Here is a 23,066-nt window from a genome sequence, read left to right on the forward strand (position 1 = left end):
GAGGGGTCAGAGTGTGAGTGTGAGGGGTCAGTCTGTGAGTGTGAGGGGTCAGAGTGTGAGCATGAGGGGTCAGTCTGTGAGTGTGAGGCATCAGAGTATGAGTGTGAGTGGTCACAGTGTGAGTGCAAGGAGTCAGTCTTTGAGTTTGAGGGGTCAGAGTGTGAGGGGTCAGAGTGAGAGTGTGAGTGGTCACAGTCAGTCTGTGAGTGTGAGGGGGTCAGCGTGTGAGGGGTCAGAGTGTGAGTGTGAGTGGTCACAGTCAGTCTGTGAGTGTGAGGGGGGTCAGAGTGTGAGTGTGAGGGGGTCAGAGTGTGAGTATGAGGGGGTCAGAGTGTGAGTGTGAGGGGTCAGAGTGTGAGTGTGAGTGGTCACAGTGTGAGTGCGAGGAGTCAGTCTATGAGTTTGAGGGGTCAGAGTGTGAGGGGTCAGAGTGCGAGTATGAGTGGTCACAGTCAGTCTGTGAGTGTGAGGGGGTCAGAGTGTGAGGGGTCAGAGTGTAAGTGGTCACAGTCAGTCTGTGAGTGTGAGAGGTCAGAGTGTGAGTGTGAGGGGGTCAGAGTGTGAGTATGAGGGGGTCAGAGTGTGAGTGTGAGGGGTCAGAGTGTGAGGGGTCAGAGTGTGAGTGTGAGGGGACAGAGTGTGAGGGGTCAAAGTGTGAGGGGTCAGAGTGTGAGTGTGAGGGGTCAGAGTGTGAGGGGTCAGAGTGTGAGTCTGTGTGTAATCCTTTCCCGTCTGTCTATGAGAATTGCCTTTTTCCTCTCACTGTGCCTAGATCTGCCGAGTCACCTCAACCCCGGTTCATTCCATGTTAGTTTGTGCTGAGTCACGCTCGCTCAGCAACTTTCCAAGGCCCACCCTCCTGCTCAGGCTCCTCCCTCGCTTTTAACACTGACATTTAATCAGGAGGCACTCCCAGGAATGAGCAGTGTGCCGGGAGTCTCTCTACTCGCTTAGCTCAGCCACGTGCAGGACAGCTTTCCCTGGTGACTGGCCCAAGCAGGTAAGCTAGATGTCTGATTGTGTAGCTCAGGGGGTATCACAATCCTGTTCTGCCCTCCCCTCCCACAGGCGCCTGCCTTTTGCTTGGGTCTATTATCATGCCCCAAGCACTCACTTGTCACGTGTGCCTCTGTATAGTGAATGCCTGCCGGCTATTCAACTGTGGAGAGACTCACATCAACCTCCACGGCTGGAGTCAATGGGTGGCAATCAGCAGCGGGAACCCCGGCAGATTTCCCCTTGCGCCCCCCCCGCACCCATCCTAATGCTGAGGCAATGAGGCCAACTGTTTGCACCTCAACAGTGCCTCCTGCACCTGAGCTCATCTAACTCAGCGCAAACTGGGGGCCCGAGGTGGGCCCCATGGACCCGTTTGACTCAGTACCACTCTGGAGGGAAGCGGGAGGCACGGTTACACACTGCGATCGGGGCCCTTGTATGAAAGGCATCACTCAAAAGCCTTACAGGCCCATTTTACCAGCCCACCCTTCCAGTGATGGGGGAAAGGTGGGCAGAGTCGCTCAATGACAGCCAGTATCGGAAACACAGGCATGCCCTGTCCACCGTTTTCCAGCAATGGTCAGAACCGGGCAGCTCAATTCCAGTATTCACTGCCGAGGGACAGAAAAAACCTTTAGAAAAAACTCCTAATATTTGTTTTCTCCCTCTCCATTTTAACTTTTTTCATTTTAATGTATCGCAGGGGTTGGGGGGAGAATGGGCGAACTTTTGGCCCCCGATTTTAACCTCAACCGCCCCCCCCTTTCCGGCTATTGAAATTTTGACAAACCCAAATAAGGCCCTCGACGAGGCTCCCGCAAAAGGATGGCGGGCCCTAGTTAACATGCATAATGTCCTCATCGTCAGGGGAAGTCCCGCGCTGTCGGCTGCCCGGCAACAGATCCAAGGCTGGAGGCACCGACTGGCCAAGGTAAGTATTACTGATCTGCTCCTTTTAACACTCCTTGCTGGCCAGGAGGAGTAGCAGTGCTACCACCCCCCACCCCCACCACCAAGGCCCACATTGGGCCCCCCTCCCAGCCTAGGTATCCCACCCCGATCTCGCTGGAAAACCCCCATCTATGATCTCATGCAGAGCCCTCCTTCCACTGACTACCAGGTACCATGCCCATCGGTCAGTCCCCGGCTGTGGCCCCCGCCGCTAAATGCCTCCTCCCGCTCGCCAGCCAGGCCATCAGTCCGGTCAATGCCCTGAGACCCTGCCGGGTTCTTCACACCCTCCTCGCCTCCCCGTTAATATCGGGGCCATTAATTCTCAACCAGAACAAACTCAGATATGACCAGTTTCCGCGTTGGGAACAAAACAGGGAGGAACGACGCACTCCAACCCACAGCTTCCATCTGACCATGTGGGATAACGTGGGTTCTCTCTGAGGGGGATGGTGGGGGGGATGGTGGGGCGGGGGGTGGTGAGACGAGGCAGAGAGAGCGTTTGAAGCAAGGGTACTTGTTTTCAGGAGAGCAACACACAGAACCAGGTGTGCGATCAGCAGCTGTCTCCAAACCTGCTCTGTCGATATTGTTGTCAACTTGTATCCACAGCAACTTGTGTTTATACGGAGCCTTTAACATAGCAAAAATGTCCCAGTGGGCCATTGCAGGGGTGTAATCAAAAAAAAGAGATGTCGCTGCAGTGGTACAGGAGTGACATGATTATGTTACTGGACCAATAATCCAAAGGCCTAGACTAGTAATCCAGAGAACAGGCGTTCAAATCCCATCAGTTTATGAAATTCAGTTTAAAAAAAAAAGTAAAAATCTGGAAATAAAAAGCTAGTATCAGTAAAAGTGGCCATGAAGCTGTCAGATTGTTGTAAAAACCCAACTGGTTCACAAATGTCCATTGGGGAAGGAAACCTGCCGTCCATACCCGGTCTGGGCCTGTATGTGACTCCAGTCCCAAACCAGCGTGGTTGACTCTTAACTGGCCTCTGAAGGAATGAACTTGCTGTCTTTCACAAACTCAGGACGTCCCAAAGCGCTTCACAGCCAATGAAGTACTTTTGAAGCGTAGTCACTGTTGTAATGTAGGAAACACGGCAGCCAATTTGCGCACAGCAAGCTCCCACAAACAGCAATGTGATAATGACCAGATAATCTGTTCTAATGATGTTGGTTGAGGGATAAATATTGGCCCCAGGACACCGGGGAGAACTCCCCCGCTCTTCTTCGAATAGTGAAAGGCACTATATAAATGGTGCTCCAGTGCAGCACACCAGCCTCCGGGCAGCCTGCATTACTTGAAACTCTCGTTCACTGCCTCTTATCATATTAGCAATCAATTGTTACATCGTGCTCTCCTTAAACTGAATTCGGAAATTTATGACAGATCCCAGCACTTTTCTGGGATAGAGTTATCTGGCATGGATGTATCCAGGATGGTGTTATCTGGCATGGATTTATCCGGGGTGGAGCTATCTGGGATGGATTTATCCGGGGTGGAGTTATCTGGGATGGATTTTTCTGGGGTGGAGCTATCTGGGATGGATTTTTCCGGGGTGGAGCTATCTGGGATGGATTTTTCCGGGGTGGAGATATCTGGGATGGATTTATCCGGGGTGGAGCTATCTGGGATGGATTTATCCGTGGTGGAGCTATCTGAGATGGATTATCCGGGGTGGAGATATCTGGGATGGATTTATCCGTGGTGGAGCTATCTGAGATGGATTTATCCGGGGTGGATCTATCTGAGATGGATTTATCCGGGGTGGAGCTTTCTGAGATGGATTTATCCGGGGTGGATCTATCTGAGATGGATTTATCTGGGGTGGAGCTATCTGGGATGGATTTATCCGGGGTGGAGCTATCTGAGATGGATTTATCCGGGGTGGAGCTATCTGAGATGGATTTATCCGGGGTGGATCTATCTGAGATGGATTTATCCGGGGTGGAGCTATCTGGGATGGATTTATCCGGGGTGGATCTATCTGAGATGGATTTATCTGGGGTGGAGATATCTGGGATGGATTTATCCGGGGTGGAGCTATCTGAGATGGATTTATCCGGGGTGGATCTATCTGAGATGGATTTATCTGGGGTGGAGCTATCTGGGATGGATTTATCCGGGGTGGATCTATCTGAGATGGATTTATCTGGGGTGGAGCTATCTGGGATGGATTTATCTGGGGTGGAGTTATCTGGGATGGATTTATCCGTGGTGGAGCTATCTGGGATGGATTTATCCGGGGTGGATCTATCTGAGATGGATTTATCTGGGGTGGAGCTATCTGGGATGGATTTATCTGGGGTGGATCTATCTGAGATGGATTTAACCGGGGTGGAGATATCTGGGATGGATTTATCCGGGGTGGAGCTATCTGAGATGGATTTATCCGGGGTGGATCTATCTGAGATGGATTTGTCTGGGGTGGATCTATCTGAGATGGATTTATCCGGGGTGGAGCTATCTGGGATGGATTTATCTGGGGTGGAGCTTTCTGAGATGGATTTATCCAGGGTGGAGATATCTGGGATGGATTTATCCGGGGTGGAGATATCTGGGATGGATTTATCCGGGGTGGAGCTATCTGAGATGGATTTATCCGGGGTGGGGATATCTGGGATGGATTTATCCGGGGTGGAGCTATCTGGGATGGATTTATCCGGGGTGGAGCTATCTGGGATGGATTTATCCGGGGTGGAGATATCTGGGATGGATTTATCCGGGGTGGAGCTATCTGGGATGGATTTATCCGGGGTGGAGCTATCTGGGATGGATTTATCCGGGGTGGATCTATCTGAGATGGATTTATCCGGGGTGGAGCTATCTGGGATGGATTTATCCGGGGTGGATCTATCTGAGATGGATTTATCCGGGGTGGAGCTATCTGGGATGGATTTATCCGGGGTGGAGCTATCTGGGATGGATTTATCCGGGGTGGAGCTATCTGAGATGGATTTATCCGGGGTGGAGCTATCTGGGATGGATTTATCCGGGGTGGAGCTATCTGGGATGGATTTATCCGGGGTGGAGCTATCTGGGATGGATTTATCCGGGGTGGAGATATCTGGGATGGATTTATCCGTGGTGGAGCTATCTGAGATGGATTATCCGGGGTGGATCTATCTGAGATGGATTTATCCGGGGTGGAGCTATCTGGGATGGATTTATCCGGGGTGGAGCTATCTGGGATGGATTTTTCCGGGGTGGAGCTATCTGAGATGGATTTATCCGCGGTGGAGCTATCTGGGATGGATTTATCCGGGGTGGAGCTATCTGAGATGGATTTATCCGGGGTGGATCTATCTGAGATGGATTTATCCGGGGTGGAGCTATCTGAGATGGATTTATCCGGGGTGGAGCTATCTGGGATGGATTTATCCGGTGTGGAGCTATCTGGGATGGATTTATCCGGGGTGGAGCTATCTGAGATGGATTTATCCGGGGTGGATCTATCTGAGATGGATTTATCCGGGGTGGAGCTATCTGGGATGGTTTTATCCGGGCTGGAGCTATCTGGGATGGAATTATCCGGGGTGGAGCTATCTGGGATGGATTTATCCGGGGTGGAGCTATCTGGGATGTACACACTCTATCTGATTGTGAGGTGCCCATGTGCTGTTGGTTTGTGATGTAACATCAGTGCCCATGTGCTTCCTGAATTGATTCTGCAGAGTCACTGTTTGTCAAGGCCAGACTACAGTTACACAACCAAGATTTACAAAGATTATCATGGACATTATCAGCAAGTGCACAGTCATGGAACCCAGAGATGCCCCATGAGCTCATCCCCATTTACTCTCAGTCCCCATTTACTCCCAGTCCCCATTTACACTCAGTCCCCATTTACTGCCAGTCCCCATTTACTCCCAGTCCCCATTTACACTCAGTCCCCATTTACTCCCAGTCCCCATTTACTGCCAGTCCCCATTTACTGCCAGTCCCCATTTACTCTCAGTCCCCATTTACTCCCAGTCCCCATTTACTCCCAGTCCCCATTTACTCCCAGTCCCCATTTACTCTCAGTCCCCATTTACTCTCAGTCCCCATTTACTCCCTGTCCCCATTTACTCTCAGTCCCCATTTACTCACAGTCACCATGTACTCACAGTCCCCATTTACTCTCAGTCCCCATTTACTCTCAGTCCCCATTTACTCTCAGTTCCCATTTACTCTCAGTCCCCATTTACTCCCAGTCACCATATACTCACAGTCCCCATTTACTCTCAGTCCCCATTTACTCTCAGTCCCCATTTACTCTCAGTTCCCATTTACTCCCAGTCCCCATTTACTCTCAGTCCCCATTTACTCCCAGTCCCCATTAACTCCCAGTCCCCATTTACTCTCAGTCCCCATTTACTCTGAGTCCCCATTTACTCCCAGTCCCCATTTACTCCCAGTCCCCATTTACTCCCAGTCCCCATTTACTCCCAGTCCCCATTTACTCCCAGTCCCCATTTACTTTCCGTCCCCATTTACCCTCAGTCCCCATTTACTCCCTGTCCCCATTTACTCCCAGTCCCCATTTACTCTTAGTCCCCATTTACTCCCAGTCACCATTTCCTCTCAGTCCCCATTTACTCCCAGTCCCCATTTACTCTCAGTCCCCTTTACTCCCAGTCACCATTTACTCCCAGTGCCCATTTACTCCCAGTCCCCATTTACTCTCAGTCCCCATTTACTCTCAGTCCCCATTTACTCTCAGTCCCCATTTTCTCTCAGTCCCCACTTACTCCCAGACCACATTTACTCTCAGTCCCCATTTACTCTCAGTCCCCATTTACTCCCAGTCTTCATTTACTCTCAGTCCCTATTAACTCCCAGTCCCCATTTACTCCCAGTCCCCATTTACTCTCAGTCCCCATTTACTCCCAGTCCCCATTTACTCCCAGTCCCTATTTACTCCCAGTCCCCATTTACTCCCAGACCCCATTTACTCTCAGTCCCCATTTACTCTCTGTCCCCATTTACTCCCAGTCCCCATTTACTCCCAGTCACCATTTACTCCCAGTCCCCATTTACTCCCAGTCCCCATTTACTCACAGCCCCCATTTACTCTCAGTCCCCATTTACTCCCAGTCCCCATTTACTCACAGTCCCCATTTACTCACAGTCCCCATTTACTCCCAGTCCCCATTTACTCCCAGTCCCCATTTACTCTCAGTCCCCATTTACTCCCAGTCACCATTTACTCACAGTCCCCATTTACTCTCAGTCCCCATTTACTCTCAGTCCCCATTTACTCTCAGTTCCCATTTACTCCCCGTCCCCATTTGCTCCCAGTCCCCTTTACTCCCAGTCCCCATTTACTCCCAGTCCCCATTTACTCTCAGTCCCCTTTTACTCTAAGTCCCCATTTACTCTCAGTCCCCATTTACTCTCAGTTCCCATGTACTCCCAGTCCCCATTTACTCCCAGTCCCCATTTTCTCCCAGTCCCCATTTACTCCCAGTCCCCATTTACTCTCAGTCTTCATTTGCTCCCAGTCCCCATTTACTCTCAGTCCCCATTTACTCCCAGTCCCCATTTACTCTCAGTCCCCATTTACTCCCAGTCCCCATTTACTCTCAGTCACCATTTACTCTCAGTCCCCATTTACTCCCAGTCCCCATTTACTCTCAGTCCCCATTTACTCCCAGTCTCCATTTACTCCCAGTCCCCATTTACTCCCAGTCCCCATTTACTCCCAGACCCCATTTACTCCCAGTCCCCATTTACTCTCAGTCCCCATTTACTCCCAGTCCCCATTAACTCCCAGTCCCCATTTACTCCCAGTCCCCATTTACTCTCAGTCCCCATTTACTCCCAGCCCCCATTTACTCCCAGTCCCCATTTACTCCCAGTCCCCATTTACTCCCAGTCCCCATTTACTCCCAGTCCCCATTTACTCTCAGTCCCCATTTACCCTCAGTCCCCATTTACTCCCTGTCCCCATTTACTCCCAGTCCCCATTTACTCTCAGTCCCCATTTACTCCCAGTCCCCATTTACTCCCAGTCCCCATTTACTCACAGTCCCCATTTACTCCCAGTCCCCATTTACTCCCAGTCCCCATTTACTCTCAGTCCCCATTTACTCCCAGTCACCATTTACTCACAGTCCCCATTTACTCCCAGTCCCCATTAACTCCCAGTCCCCATTTACTCCCAGTCCCCATTTACTCTCAGTCCCCATTTACTCCCAGCCCCCATTTACTCCCAGTCCCCATTTACTCCCAGTCCCCATTTACTCCCAGTCCCCATTTACTCCCAGTCCCCATTTACTCTCAGTCCCCATTTACCCTCAGTCCCCATTTACTCCCTGTCCCCATTTACTCCCAGTCCCCATTTACTCTCAGTCCCCATTTACTCCCAGTCCCCATTTACTCCCAGTCCCCATTTACTCCCAGTCCCCATTTACTCCCAGTCCCCATTTACTCTCAGTCCCCATTTACTCCCAGTCCCCATTTACTCCCAGTCCCCATTTACTCTCAGTCCCCATATACTCCCAGTCCCCATTTAAGCCCAGTCCCCATTTACTCCCAGTCCCCATTTACTCCCAGTCCCCATTTACTCCCAGTCCCCATTTACTCCCAGTCCCCATTTACTCCCGGTCCCCATTTACTCCCAGTCCCCATTTACTCCCAATCCCCATTTACTCCCAGTCCCCATTTACTCCCAGTCCCCATTTGCTCCCAGTCCCCATTTACTCCCAGTCCCCATTTACTCCCAGTCCCCATTTACTCTCAGTCCCCATTTACTCTCAGTCCCCATTTACTCTCAGTCCCCATTTACTCCCAGTCCCCATTTACTCCCAGTCCCCATTTACTGCCCGTCCCCATTTACTCTCTGTCCCCATTTACTCTCAGTGCCCATTTACTCTCAGTCCCCATTTACTCTCAGTCCCCATTTACTCCCAGTCCCCATTTACTCCCAGTCCCCATTTACTCTCAGTCCCCATTTACTCTCAGTCCCCATTTACTCTCAGTCCCCATTTACTGCCAGTCCCCATTTACTCCCAGTCCCCATTTACTCCCAGTCCCCATTTACTCTCAGTCCCCATTTACTGCCAGTCCCCATTTACTCCCAGTCTCCATTTACTCCCAGTCCCCATTTACTCCCAGTCCCCATTTTCTCCCAGACCCCATTTACTCCCAGTCCCCATTTACTCTCAGTCCCCATTTACTCCCAGTCCCCATTAACTCCCAGTCCCCATTTACTCTCAGTCCCCATTTACTCTCAGTCCCCATTTACTCCCAGTCCCCATTTACTCCCAGTCCCCATTTACTCCCAGTCCCCATTTACTCCCAGTCCCCATTTACTCCCAGTCCCCATTTACATTCCGTCCCCATTTACCCTCAGTCCCCATTTACTCCCTGTCCCCATTTACTCCCAGTCCCCATTTACTCTTAGTCCCCATTTACTCCCAGTCCCCATTTACTCTCAGTCCCCCTTTACTCCCAGTCCCCATTTACTCTCAGTCCCCTTTACTCCCAGTCACCATTTACTCCCAGTGCCCATTTACTCCCAGTCCCCATTTACTCTCAGTCCCCATTTACTCTCAGTCCCCATTTACTCTCAGTCCCCATTTACTCTCAGTCCCCACTTACTCCCAGACCACATTTACTCTCAGTCCCCATTTACTCACAGTCCCCATTTACTCCCAGTCTTCATTTACTCTCAGTCCCTATTAACTCCCAGTCCCCATTTACTCCCAGTCCCCATTTACTCTCAGTCCCCATTTACTCCCAGTCCCCATTTACTCCCACTCCCTATTTACTCCCAGTCCCCATTTACTCCCAGACCCCATTTACTCTCAGTCCCCATTTACTCTCTGTCCCCATTTACTCCCAGTCCCCATTTACTCCCAGTCACCATTTACTCCCAGTCCCCATTTACTCCCAGTCCCCATTTACTCACAGCCCCCATTTACTCTCAGTCCCCATTTACTCCCAGTCCCCATTTACTCCCAGTCCCCATTTACTCACAGTCCCCATTTACTCCCAGTCCCCATTTACTCCCAGTCCCCATTTACTCTCTGTCCCCATTTACTCCCAGTCACCATTTACTCACAGTCCCCATTTACTCTCAGTCCCCATTTACTCTCAGTTCCCATTTACTCCCAGTCCCCATTTGCTCCCAGTCCCCTTTACTCCCAGTCCCCATTTACTCCCAGTCCCCATTTACTCTCAGTCCCCTTTTACTCTAAGTCCCCATTTACTTTCAGTCCCCATTTACTCTCAGTTCCCATGTACTCCCAGTCCCCATTTTCTACCAGTCCCCATTTACTCCCAGTCCCCATTTTCTCCCAGTCCCCATTTACTCCCAGTCCCCATTTACTCTCAGTCTTCATTTGCTCCCAGTCCCCATTTACTCTCAGTCCCCATTTACTACCAGTCCCCATTTACTCTCAGTCCCCATTTACTCCCAGTCCCCATTTACTCTCAGTCACCATTTACTCTCAGTCCCCATTTACTCTCAGTCCCCATTTACTCTCAGTCCCCATTTACTCCCAGTCCCTATTTACTCCCAGTCCCCATTTACTCCCAGTCCCCATTTACTCCCAGTCCCCATTTACTCCCAGTCCCCATTAACTCTCAGTCCCCATTTACTCTCAGTCCCCATTTACTCCCAGTCCCCTTTTACTCTCAGTCCCCATTTACTCTCAATCCCCATTTACACCCATTCCCCTATTACTCCCAGTCCCCATTTACTCTCAGTCCCCATTTACTCCCAGTCCCCATTTACTCCCAGTCCCCATTTACTCCCAGTCCCCATTTACTCCCAGTCCCCATTTACTCTCAGTCCCCATTTACTCCCAGTCCCCATTTACTCCCAGTCCCCATTTACTCTCAGTCCCCATATACTCCCAGTCCCCATTTAAGCCCAGTCCCCATTTACTCCCAGTCCCCATTTACTCCCAGTCCCCATTTACTCCCAGTCCCCATTTACTCCCAGTCCCCATTTACACCCGGTCCCCATTTACTCCCAGTCCCCATTTACTCCCAATCCCCATTTACTTCCAGTCCCCATTTACTCCCAGTCCCCATTTACTCCCAGTCCCCATTTACTCCCAGTCCCCATTTACTCCCAGTCCCCATTTACTCTCAGTCCCCATTTACTCTCAGTCCCCATTTACTCCCAGTCCCCATTTACTCCCAGTCCCCATTTACTCCCAGTCCCCATTTACTCCCAGTCCCCATTTACTCTCAGTCCCCATTTACTCCCAGTCTCCATTTACTCCCAGTCCCCATTTACTCCCAGTCCCCATTTACTCCCAGACCCCATTTACTCCCAGTCCCCATTTACTCTCAGTCCCCATTTACTCCCAGTCCCCATTAACTCCCAGTCCCCATTTACTCCCAGTCCCCATTTACTCTCAGTCCCCATTTACTCCCAGCCCCCATTTACTCCCAGTCCCCATTTACTCCCAGTCCCCATTTACTCCCAGTCCCCATTTACTCCCAGTCCCCATTTACTCTCAGTCCCCATTTACCCTCAGTCCCCATTTACTCCCTGTCCCCATTTACTCCCAGTCCCCATTTACTCTCAGTCCCCATTTACTCCCAGTCCCCATTTACTCCCAGTCCCCATTTACTCCCAGTCCCCATTTACTCCCAGTCCCCATTTACTCCCAGTCCCCATTTACTCTCAGTCCCCATTTACACCCAGTCACCATTTACTCACAGTCCCCATTTACTCTCAGTCCCCATTTACTCTCAGTTCCCATTTACTCCCAGTCCCCATTTGCTCCCAGTCCCCTTTACTCCCAGTCCCCATTTACTCCCAGTCCCCATTTACTCTCAGTCCCCTTTTACTCCAAGTCCCCATTTACTCTCAGTCCCCATTTACTCTCAGTTCCCATGTTCTCCCAGTCCCCATTTTCTCCCAGTCCCCATTTACTCCCAGTCCCCATTTTCTCCCAGTCCCCATTTACTCCCAGTCCCCATTTACTCTCAGTCTTCATTTGCTCCCAGTCCCCATTTACTCTCAGTCCCCATTTACTACCAGTCCCCATTTACTCTCAGTCCCCATTTACTCCCAGTCCCCATTTACTCTCAGTCACCATTTACTCTCAGTCCCCATTTACTCTCAGTCCCCATTTACTCTCAGTCCCCATTTACTCCCAGTCCCTATTTACTCCCAGTCCCCATTTACTCCCAGTCCCCATTTACTCCCAGTCCCCATTTACTCCCAGTCCCCATTAACTCTCAGTCCCCATTTACTCTCAGTCCCCATTTACTCCCAGTCCCCTTTTACTCTCAGTCCCCATTTACTCTCAATCCCCATTTACACCCATTCCCCTTTTACTCCCAGTCCCCATTTACTCTCAGTCCCCATTTACTCCCAGTCCCCATTTACTCCCAGTCCCCATTTACTCCCAGTCCCCATTTACTCCCAGTCCCCATTTACTCTCAGTCCCCATTTACTCCCAGTCCCCATTTACTCCCAGTCCCCATTTACTCTCAGTCCCCATATACTCCCAGTCCCCATTTAAGCCCAGTACCCATTTACTCCCAGTCCCCATTTACTCCCAGTCCCCATTTACTCCCAGTCCCCATTTACTCCCAGTCCCCATTTACTCCCGGTCCCCATTTACTCCCAGTCCCCATTTACTCCCAATCCCCATTTACTCCCAGTCCCCATTTACTCCCAGTCCCCATTTGCTCCCAGTCCCCATTTACTCCCAGTCCCCATTTACTCCCAGTCCCCATTTACTCCCAGTCCCCATTTACTCCCAGTCCCCATTTACTCTCAGTCCCCATTTACTCTCAGTCCCCATTTACTCTCAGTCCCCATTTACTCCCAGTCCCCATTTACTCCCAGTCCCCATTTACTCTCAGTCCCCATTCACTTTCAGTGCCCATTTACTCTCAGTCCCCATTTACTCTCAGTCCCCATTTACTCCCAGTCCCCATTTACTCCCAGTCCCCATTTACTCTCAGTCCCCATTTACTCTCAGTCCCCATTTACTCTCAGTCCCCATTTACTGCCAGTCCCCATTTACTCCCAGTCCCCATTTACTCCCAGTCCCCATTTACTCTCAGTCCCCATTTACTCCCAGTCCCCATTTACTCCCAGTCCCCATTTACTCCCAGTCCCCATTTAGTCCCAGTCCCCATTTACTCTCAGTCCCCATTTACTCTCAGTCCCCATTTACTCCCTGTCCCCATTTACTCCCAGTCCCCATTTACTCCCAGTCCCCATTTACTCCCAGTCCCCATTTACTCTCAGTCCCCATTTACTCTCAGTCCCCATTTACTCTCAGTCCCCATTTACTCACAGTCCCCATTTACTCTCAGTCCCCATTTACTCTCAGTCCCCATTTACTCTCAGTCCCCATTTACTCCCAGTCCCCATTTCCTCTCAGTCCCCATTTGCTCTCAGTCCCCATTTACTCTCAGTCCCCATTTACTCTCAGTCCCCATTTACTCTCAGTCCCCATTTACTCCCAGTCCCCATTTACTCCCAGTCCCTATTTACTCCCAGTCCCCATTTACTCCCAGACCCCATTTACTCTCAGTCCCCATTTACTCTCTGTCCCCATTTACTCCCAGTCCCCATTTACTCCCAGTCACCATTTACTCCCAGTCCCCATTTACTCCCAGTCCCCATTTACTCACAGCCCCCATTTACTCTCAGTCCCCATTTACTCCCAGTCCCCATTTACTCCCAGTCCCCATTTACTCACAGTCCCCATTTACTCCCAGTCCCCATTTACTCCCAGTCCCCATTTACTCTCTGTCCCCATTTACTCCCAGTCACCATTTACTCACAGTCCCCATTTACTCTCAGTCCCCATTTACTCTCAGTCCCCATTTACTCCCAGCCCCCATTTACTCCCAGTCCCCATTTACTCCCAGTCCCCATTTACTCCCAGTCCCCATTTACTCCCAGTCCCCATTTACTCTCAGTCCCCATTTACCCTCAGTCCCCATTTACTCCCTGTCCCCATTTACTCCCAGTCCCCATTTACTCTCAGTCCCCATTTACTCCCAGTCCCCATTTACTCCCAGTCCCCATTTACTCACAGTCCCCATTTACTCCCAGTCCCCATTTACTCCCAGTCCCCATTTACTCTCAGTCCCCATTTACTCCCAGTCACCATTTACTCACAGTCCCCATTTACTCCCAGTCCCCATTAACTCCCAGTCCCCATTTACTCCCAGTCCCCATTTACTCTCAGTCCCCATTTACTCCCAGCCCCCATTTACTCCCAGTCCCCATTTACTCCCAGTCCCCATTTACTCCCAGTCCCCATTTACTCCCAGTCCCCATTTACTCTCAGTCCCCATTTACCCTCAGTCCCCATTTACTCCCTGTCCCCATTTACTCCCAGTCCCCATTTACTCTCAGTCCCCATTTACTCCCAGTCCCCATTTACTCCCAGTCCCCATTTACTCCCAGTCCCCATTTACTCCCAGTCCCCATTTACTCTCAGTCCCCATTTACTCCCAGTCCCCATTTACTCCCAGTCCCCATTTACTCTCAGTCCCCATATACTCCCAGTCCCCATTTAAGCCCAGTCCCCATTTACTCCCAGTCCCCATTTACTCCCAGTCCCCATTTACTCCCAGTCCCCATTTACTCCCAGTCCCCATTTACTCCCGGTCCCCATTTACTCCCAGTCCCCATTTACTCCCAATCCCCATTTACTCCCAGTCCCCATTTACTCCCAGTCCCCATTTGCTCCCAGTCCCCATTTACTCCCAGTCCCCATTTACTCCCAGTCCCCATTTACTCTCAGTCCCCATTTACTCTCAGTCCCCATTTACTCTCAGTCCCCATTTACTCCCAGTCCCCATTTACTCCCAGTCCCCATTTACTGCCCGTCCCCATTTACTCTCTGTCCCCATTTACTCTCAGTGCCCATTTACTCTCAGTCCCCATTTACTCTCAGTCCCCATTTACTCCCAGTCCCCATTTACTCCCAGTCCCCATTTACTCTCAGTCCCCATTTACTCTCAGTCCCCATTTACTCTCAGTCCCCATTTACTGCCAGTCCCCATTTACTCCCAGTCCCCATTTACTCCCAGTCCCCATTTACTCTCAGTCCCCATTTACTGCCAGTCCCCATTTACTCCCAGTCTCCATTTACTCCCAGTCCCCATTTACTCCCAGTCCCCATTTTCTCCCAGACCCCATTTACTCCCAGTCCCCATTTACTCTCAGTCCCCATTTACTCCCAGTCCCCATTAACTCCCAGTCCCCATTTACTCTCAGTCCCCATTTACTCTCAGTCCCCATTTACTCCCAGTCCCCATTTACTCCCAGTCCCCATTTACTCCCAGTCCCCATTTACTCCCAGTCCCCATTTACTCCCAGTCCCCATTTACATTCCGTCCCCATTTACCCTCAGTCCCCATTTACTCCCTGTCCCCATTTACTCCCAGTCCCCATTTACTCTTAGTCCCCATTTACTCCCAGTCCCCATTTACTCTCAGTCCCCCTTTACTCCCAGTCCCCATTTACTCTCAGTCCCCTTTACTCCCAGTCACCATTTACTCCCAGTGCCCATTTACTCCCAGTCCCCATTTACTCTCAGTCCCCATTTACTCTCAGTCCCCATTTACTCTCAGTCCCCATTTACTCTCAGTCCCCACTTACTCCCAGACCACATTTACTCTCAGTCCCCATTTACTCTCAGTCCCCATTTACTCCCAGTCTTCATTTACTCTCAGTCCCTATTAACTCCCAGTCCCCATTTACTCCCAGTCCCCATTTACTCTCAGTCCCCATTTACTCCCAGTCCCCATTTACTCCCAGTCCCTATTTACTCCCAGTCCCCATTTACTCCCAGACCCCATTTACTCTCAGTCCCCATTTACTCTCTGTCCCCATTTACTCCCAGTCCCCATTTACTCCCAGTCACCATTTACTCCCAGTCCCCATTTACTCCCAGTCCCCATTTACTCACAGCCCCCATTTACTCTCAGTCCCCATTTACTCCCAGTCCCCATTTACTCCCAGTCCCCATTTACTCACAGTCCCCATTTACTCCCAGTCCCCATTTACTCCCAGTCCCCATTTACTCTCTGTCCCCATTTACTCCCAGTCACCATTTACTCACAGTCCCCATTTACTCTCAGTCCCCATTTACTCTCAGTTCCCATTTACTCCCAGTCCCCATTTGCTCCCAGTCCCCTTTACTCCCAGTCCCCATTTACTCCCAGTCCCCATTTACTCTCAGTCCCCTTTTACTCTAAGTCCCCATTTACTTTCAGTCCCCATTTACTCTCAGTTCCCATGTACTCCCAGTCCCCATTTTCTACCAGTCCCCATTTACTCCCAGTCCCCATTTTCTCCCAGTCCCCATTTACTCCCAGTCCCCATTTACTCTCAGTCTTCATTTGCTCCCAGTCCCCATTTACTCTCAGTCCCCATTTACTACCAGTCCCCATTTACTCTCAGTCCCCATTTACTCCCAGTCCCCATTTACTCTCAGTCACCATTTACTCTCAGTCCCCATTTACTCTCAGTCCCCATTTACTCTCAGTCCCCATTTACTCCCAGTCCCTATTTACTCCCAGTCCCCATTTTCTCCCAGTCCCCATTTACTCCCAGTCCCCATTTACTCTCAGTCTTCATTTGCTCCCAGTCCCCATTTACTCTCAGTCCCCATTTACTACCAGTCCCCATTTACTCTCAGTCCCCATTTACTCCCAGTCCCCATTTACTCTCAGTCACCATTTACTCTCAGTCCCCATTTACTCTCAGTCCCCATTTACTCTCAGTCCCCATTTACTCCCAGTCCCTATTTACTCCCAGTCCCCATTTACTCCCAGTCCCCATTTACTCCCAGTCCCCATTTACTCCCAGTCCCCATTAACTCTCAGTCCCCATTTACTCTCAGTCCCCATTTACTCCCAGTCCCCTTTTACTCTCAGTCCCCATTTACTCTCAATCCCCATTTACACCCATTCCCCTTTTACTCCCAGTCCCCATTTACTCTCAGTCCCCATTTACTCCCAGTCCCCATTTACTCCCAGTCCCCATTTACTCCCAGTCCCCATTTACTCCCAGTCCCCATTTACTCTCAGTCCCCATTTACTCCCAGTCCCCATTTACTCCCAGTCCCCATTTACTCTCAGTCCCCATATACTCCCAGTCCCCATTTAAGCCCAGTACCCATTTACTCCCAGTCCCCATTTACTCCCAGTCCCCATTTACTCCCAGTCCCCATTTACTCCCAGTCCCCATTTACTCCCGGTCCCCATTTACTCCCAGTCCCCATTTACTCCCAATCCCCATTTACTCCCAGTCCCCATTTACTCCCAGTCCCCATTTGCTCCCAGTCCCCATTTACTCCCAGTCCCCATTTACTCCCAGTCCCCATTTACTCCCAGTCCCCATTTACTCCCAGTCCCCATTTACTCTCAGTCCCCATTTACTCTCAGTCCCCATTTACTCTCAGTCCCCATTTACTCCCAGTCCCCATTTACTCCCAGTCCCCATTTACTCTCAGTCCCCATTTACTTTCAGTGCCCATTTACTCTCAGTCCCCATTTACTCTCAGTCCCCATTTACTCCCAGTCCCCATTTACTCCCAGTCCCCATTTACTCTCAGTCCCCATTTACTCTCAGTCCCCATTTACTCTCAGTCCCCATTTACTGCCAGTCCCCATTTACTCCCAGTCCCCATTTACTCCCAGTCCCCATTTACTCTCAGTCCCCATTTACTCCCAGTCCCCATTTACTCCCAGTCCCCATTTACTCCCAGTCCCCATTTAGTCCCAGTCCCCATTTACTCTCAGTCCCCATTTACTCTCAGTCCCCATTTACTCCCTGTCCCCATTTACTCCCAGTCCCCATTTACTCCCAGTCCCCATTTACTCCCAGTCCCCATTTACTCTCAGTCCCCATTTACTCTCAGTCCCCATTTACTCTCAGTCCCCATTTACTCACAGTCCCCATTTACTCTCAGTCCCCATTTACTCTCAGTCCCCATTTACTCTCAGTCCCCATTTACTCCCAGTCCCCATTTCCTCTCAGTCCCCATTTGCTCTCAGTCCCCATTTACTCTCAGTCCCCATTTACTCTCAGTCCCCATTTACTCTCAGTCCCTGTTTACTCCCAGTCCCCATTTACTCTCAGTCCCCATTTACTCCCAGTCCCCATTTACTCCCAGTCCCCATTTATTCTCAGTCCCCATTTACTCCCAGTCCCCATTTACTCTCAGTCCCCATTTACTCCCTGTCCCCATTTACTCTCAGTCCCCATTTACTCCCAGTCCCCATTTACTCCCAGTCCCCATTTACTCCCAGTCCCCATTTACTCTCAGTCCCCATTTACTCCCAGTCCCCATTTACTCCCAGTCCCCATTTACTCTCAGTCCCCATTTACTCACAGTCCCCATATTCTCCCTGTCCCCATTTACTCCCAGTCCCCATTTCCTCCCAGTCCCCATTTCCTCCCAGTCCCCATTTACTCTCAGTCCCCATTTACTCTCAGTCCACATTTACTCACAGTCCCCATTTACTCTCAGTCCCCATTTACTCTCAGTCCCCATTTACTCTCAGTCCCCATTTACTCCCAGACCCCATTTACTCTCAGTCCCCATTTGCTCTCAGTCCCCATTTACTCTCAGTCCCCATTTACTCTCAGTCCCCATTTACTCTCAGTCCCTGTTTACTCCCAGTCCCCCTTTACTCCCAGTCCCCATTTACTCCCAGTCCCCATTTACTCCCAGTCCCCATTTACTCTCAGTCCCCATTTACTCCGAGTCCCCATTTACTCTCAGTCCCCATTTACTCCCTGTCCCCATTTACTCTCAGTCCCCATTTACACCCAGTCCCCATTTACTCCCAGTCCCCATTTACTCCCAGTCCCCATTTACTCCCAGTCCCCATTTACTCTCAGTCCCCATTTACTCCCAGTCCCCATTTACTCCCAGTCCCCATTTACTCACACTCCCCATTTACTCCCAGACCCATTTACTCCCAGTCCCCATTTACTCTCAGTCCCCATTTGCTCTCAGTCCCCATTTACTCTCAGTCCCCATTTACTCTCAGTCCCCATTTACTCTCAGTCCCCACTTACTCCCAGTCCCCATTTACTCCCAGTCCCCATTTACTCTCAGTCCCCATTTACTCTCAGTCCCCATTTACTCCGAGTCCCCATTTACTCTCAGTCCCCATTTACTCCCTGTCCCCATTTACTCTCAGTCCCCATTTACTCCCAGTCCCCATTTACTCCCAGTCCCCATTTACTCTCAGTCCCCATTTACTCCCAGTCCCCATTTACTCCCAGTCCCCATTTACTCTCAGTCCCCATTTACTCACAGTCCCCATATACTCCCAGCCCCCATTTACTCCCAGTCCACATTTACACCCAGTCCCCATTTACTCCCAGTCCCCATTTACTCCCAGTCCCCATTTACTCCCAGTCCCCATTTACTCCCAGTCCCCATTAACTCTCAGTCCCCATTTACTCTCAGTCCCCATTTACTCCCAGTCCCCTTTTACTCTCAGTCCCCATTTACTGTCAATCCCAATTTACACCCATTCCCCTTTTACTCCCAGTCCCCATTTACTCTCAGTCCCCATTTACTCCCAGTCCCCATTTACTCCCAGTCCCCATTTACTCCCAGTCCCCATTTACTCCCAGTCCCCATTTACTCTCAGTCCCCATTTACTCCCAGTCCCCATTTACTCCCAGTCCCCATTTACTCTCAGTCCCCATATGCTCCCAGTCCCCATTTAAGCCCAGTCCCCATTTACTCCCAGTCCCCATTTACTCCCAGTCCCCATTTACTCCCAGTCCCCATTTACTCCCAGTCCCCATTTACACCCGGTCCCCATTTACTCCCAGTCCCCATTTACTCCCAATCCCCATTTACTTCCAGTCCCCATTTACTCCCAGTCCCCATTTACTCCCAGTCCCCATTTACTCCCAGTCCCCATTTACTCCCAGTCCCCATTTACTCTCAGTCCCCATTTACTCTCAGTCCCCATTTACTCCCAGTCCCCATTTACTCCCAGTCCCCATTTACTCCCAGTCCCCATTTACTCCCAGTCCCCATTTACTCTCAGTCCCCATTTACTCCCAGTCTCCATTTACTGCCAGTCCCCATTTACTCCCAGTCCCCATTTACTCCCAGACCCCATTTACTCCCAGTCCCCATTTACTCTCAGTCCCCATTTACTCCCAGTCCCCATTAACTCCCAGTCCCCATTTACTCCCAGTCCCCATTTACTCTCAGTCCCCATTTACTCCCAGCCCCCATTTACTCCCAGTCCCCATTTACTCCCAGTCCCCATTTACTCCCAGTCCCCATTTACTCCCAGTCCCCATTTACTCTCAGTCCCCATTTACCCTCAGTCCCCATTTACTCCCTGTCCCCATTTACTCCCAGTCCCCATTTACTCTCAGTCCCCATTTACTCCCAGTCCCCATTTACTCCCAGTCCCCATTTACTCACAGTCCCCATTTACTCCCAGTCCCCATTTACTCCCAGTCCCCATTTACTCTCAGTCCCCATTTACTCCCAGTCACCATTTACTCACAGTCCCCATTTACTCTCAGTCCCCATTTACTCTCAGTCCCCATTTACTCTCAGTTCCCATTTACTCCCAGTCCCCATTTGCTCCCAGTCCCCTTTACTCCCAGTCCCCATTTACTCCCAGTCCCCATTTACTCTCAGTCCCCTTTTACTCTAAGTCCCCATTTACTCTCAGTCCCCATTTACTCTCAGTTCCCATGTTCTCCCAGTCCCCATTTTCTCCCAGTCCCCATTTACTCCCAGTCCCCATTTTCTCCCAGTCCCCATTTACTCCCAGTCCCCATTTACTCTCAGTCTTCATTTGCTCCCAGTCCCCATTTACTCTCAGTCCCCATTTACTACCAGTCCCCATTTACTCTCAGTCCCCATTTACTCCCAGTCCCCATTTACTCTCAGTCACCATTTACTCTCAGTCCCCATTTACTCTCAGTCCCCATTTACTCTCAGTCCCCATTTACTCCCAGTCCCTATTTACTCCCAGTCCCCATTTACTCCCAGTCCCCATTTACTCCCAGTCCCCATTTACTCCCAGTCCCCATTAACTCTCAGTCCCCATTTACTCTCAGTCCCCATTTACTCCCAGTCCCCTTTTACTCTCAGTCCCCATTTACTCTCAATCCCCATTTACACCCATTCCCCATTTACTCCCAGTCCCCATTTACTCTCAGTCCCCATTTACTCCCAGTCCCCATTTACTCCCAGTCCCCATTTACTCCCAGTCCCCATTTACTCCCAGTCCCCATTTACTCTCAGTCCCCATTTACTCCCAGTCCCCATTTACTCCCAGTCCCCATTTACTCTCAGTCCCCATATACTCCCAGTCCCCATTTAATCCCAGTCCCCATTTACTCCCAGTCCCCATTTACTCCCAGTCCCCATTTACTCCCAGTCCCCATTTACTCCCAGTCCCCATTTACTCCCGGTCCCCATTTACTTCCGGTCCCCATTTACTCCCAATCCCCATTTACTCCCAGTCCCCATTTGCTCCCAGTCCCCATTTGCTCCCAGTCCCCATTTGCTCCCAGTCCCCATTTACTCCCAGTCCCCATTTACTCCCAGTCCCCATTTACTCCCAGTCCCCATTTACTCTCAGTCCCCATTTACTCTCAGTCCCCATTTACTCTCAGTCCCCATTTACTCCCAGTCCCCATTTACTCCCAGTCCCCATTTACTGCCCGTCCCCATTTACTCTCAGTCCCCATTTACTCTCAGTGCCCATTTACTCTCAGTCCCCATTTACTCTCAGTCCCCATTTACTCCCAGTCCCCATTTACTCCCAGTCCCCATTTACTCTCAGTCCCCATTTACTCTCAGTCCCCATTTACTCTCAGTCCCCATTTACTGCCAGTCCCCATTTACTCCCAGTCCCCATTTACTCCCAGTCCCCATTTACTCTCAGTCCCCATTTACTCCCAGTCCCCATTTACTCCCAGTCCCCATTTACTCCCAGTCCCCATTTACTCCCAGTCCCCATTTACTCCCAGTCCCCATTTACTCTCAGTCCCCATTTACTCTCAGTCCCCATTTACTCCCTGTCCCCATTTACTCCCAGTCCCCATTTACTCCCAGTCCCCATTTACTCCCAGTCCCCATTTACTCTCAGTCCCCATTTACTCTCAGTCCCCATTTACTCTCAGTCCCCATTTACTCACAGTCCCCATTTACTCTCAGTCCCCATTTACTCTCAGTCCCCATTTACTCTCAGTCCCCATTTACTCCCAGTCCCCATTTCCTCTCAGTCCCCATTTGCTCTCAGTCCCCATTTACTCTCAGTCCCCATTTACTCTCAGTCCCCATTTACTCTCAGTCCCTGTTTACTCCCAGTCCCCATTTACTCTCAGTCCCCATTTACTCCCAGTCCCCATTTACTCCCAGTCCCCATTTATTCTCAGTCCCCATTTACTCCCAGTCCCCATTTACTCTCAGTCCCCATTTACTCCCTGTCCCCATTTACTCTCAGTCCCCATTTACTCCCAGTCCCCATTTACTCCCAGTCCCCATTTACTCCCAGTCCCCATTTACTCTCAGTCCCCATTTACTCCCAGTCCCCATTTACTCCCAGTCCCCATTTACTCTCAGTCCCCATTTACTCACAGTCCCCATATTCTCCCTGTCCCCATTTACTCCCAGTCCCCATTTCCTCCCAGTCCCCATTTCCTCCCAGTCCCCTTTTACTCCCAGTCCCCATTTACTCTCAGTCCCCATTTACTCCCAGTCCCCATTTACTCCCAGTCCCCATTTACTCCCAGTCCCCATTTACTCTCAGTCCCCATTTACTCCCAGTCCCCATTTACTCCCAGTCCCCATTTACTCTCAGTCCCCATATACTCCCAGTCCCCATTTAAGCCCAGTCCCCATTTACTCCCAGTCCCCATTTACTCCCAGTCCCCATTTACTCCCAGTCCCCATTTACTCCCAGTCCCCATTTACACCCGGTCCCCATTTACTCCCAGTCCCCATTTACTCCCAATCCCCATTTACTTCCAGTCCCCATTTACTCCCAGTCCCCATTTACTCCCAGTCCCCATTTACTCCCAGTCCCATTTACTCCCAGTCCCCATTTACTCTCAGTCCCCATTTACTCTCAGTCCCCATTTACTCCCAGTCCCCATTTACTCCCAGTCCCC

General features: G+C 50.7%; 1 protein-coding gene across 1 annotated transcript in view; it reads left to right on the forward strand.

Moving 5' to 3' along the window:
* The first annotated feature begins 891 nt into the window (after positions 1 to 891).
* Positions 892 to 23,066, forward strand: part of LOC147116191 (oxidative stress-induced growth inhibitor 1-like) — a 297,343-nt gene continuing 275,168 nt past the window's right edge. The window contains exon 1 of the mRNA XM_085990917.1: positions 892 to 1,000. The gene's annotated coding sequence lies outside the window, so the exon portion shown is untranslated. The remainder of the gene's footprint in view (positions 1,001 to 23,066) is intronic.

This window comes from Somniosus microcephalus, chromosome 6, assembly GCF_052327205.1.
Source record: "Somniosus microcephalus isolate GS21.2 chromosome 6, FLI_Smic_1.0, whole genome shotgun sequence".
NCBI classification, from domain to species: domain Eukaryota; kingdom Metazoa; phylum Chordata; class Chondrichthyes; order Squaliformes; family Somniosidae; genus Somniosus; species Somniosus microcephalus.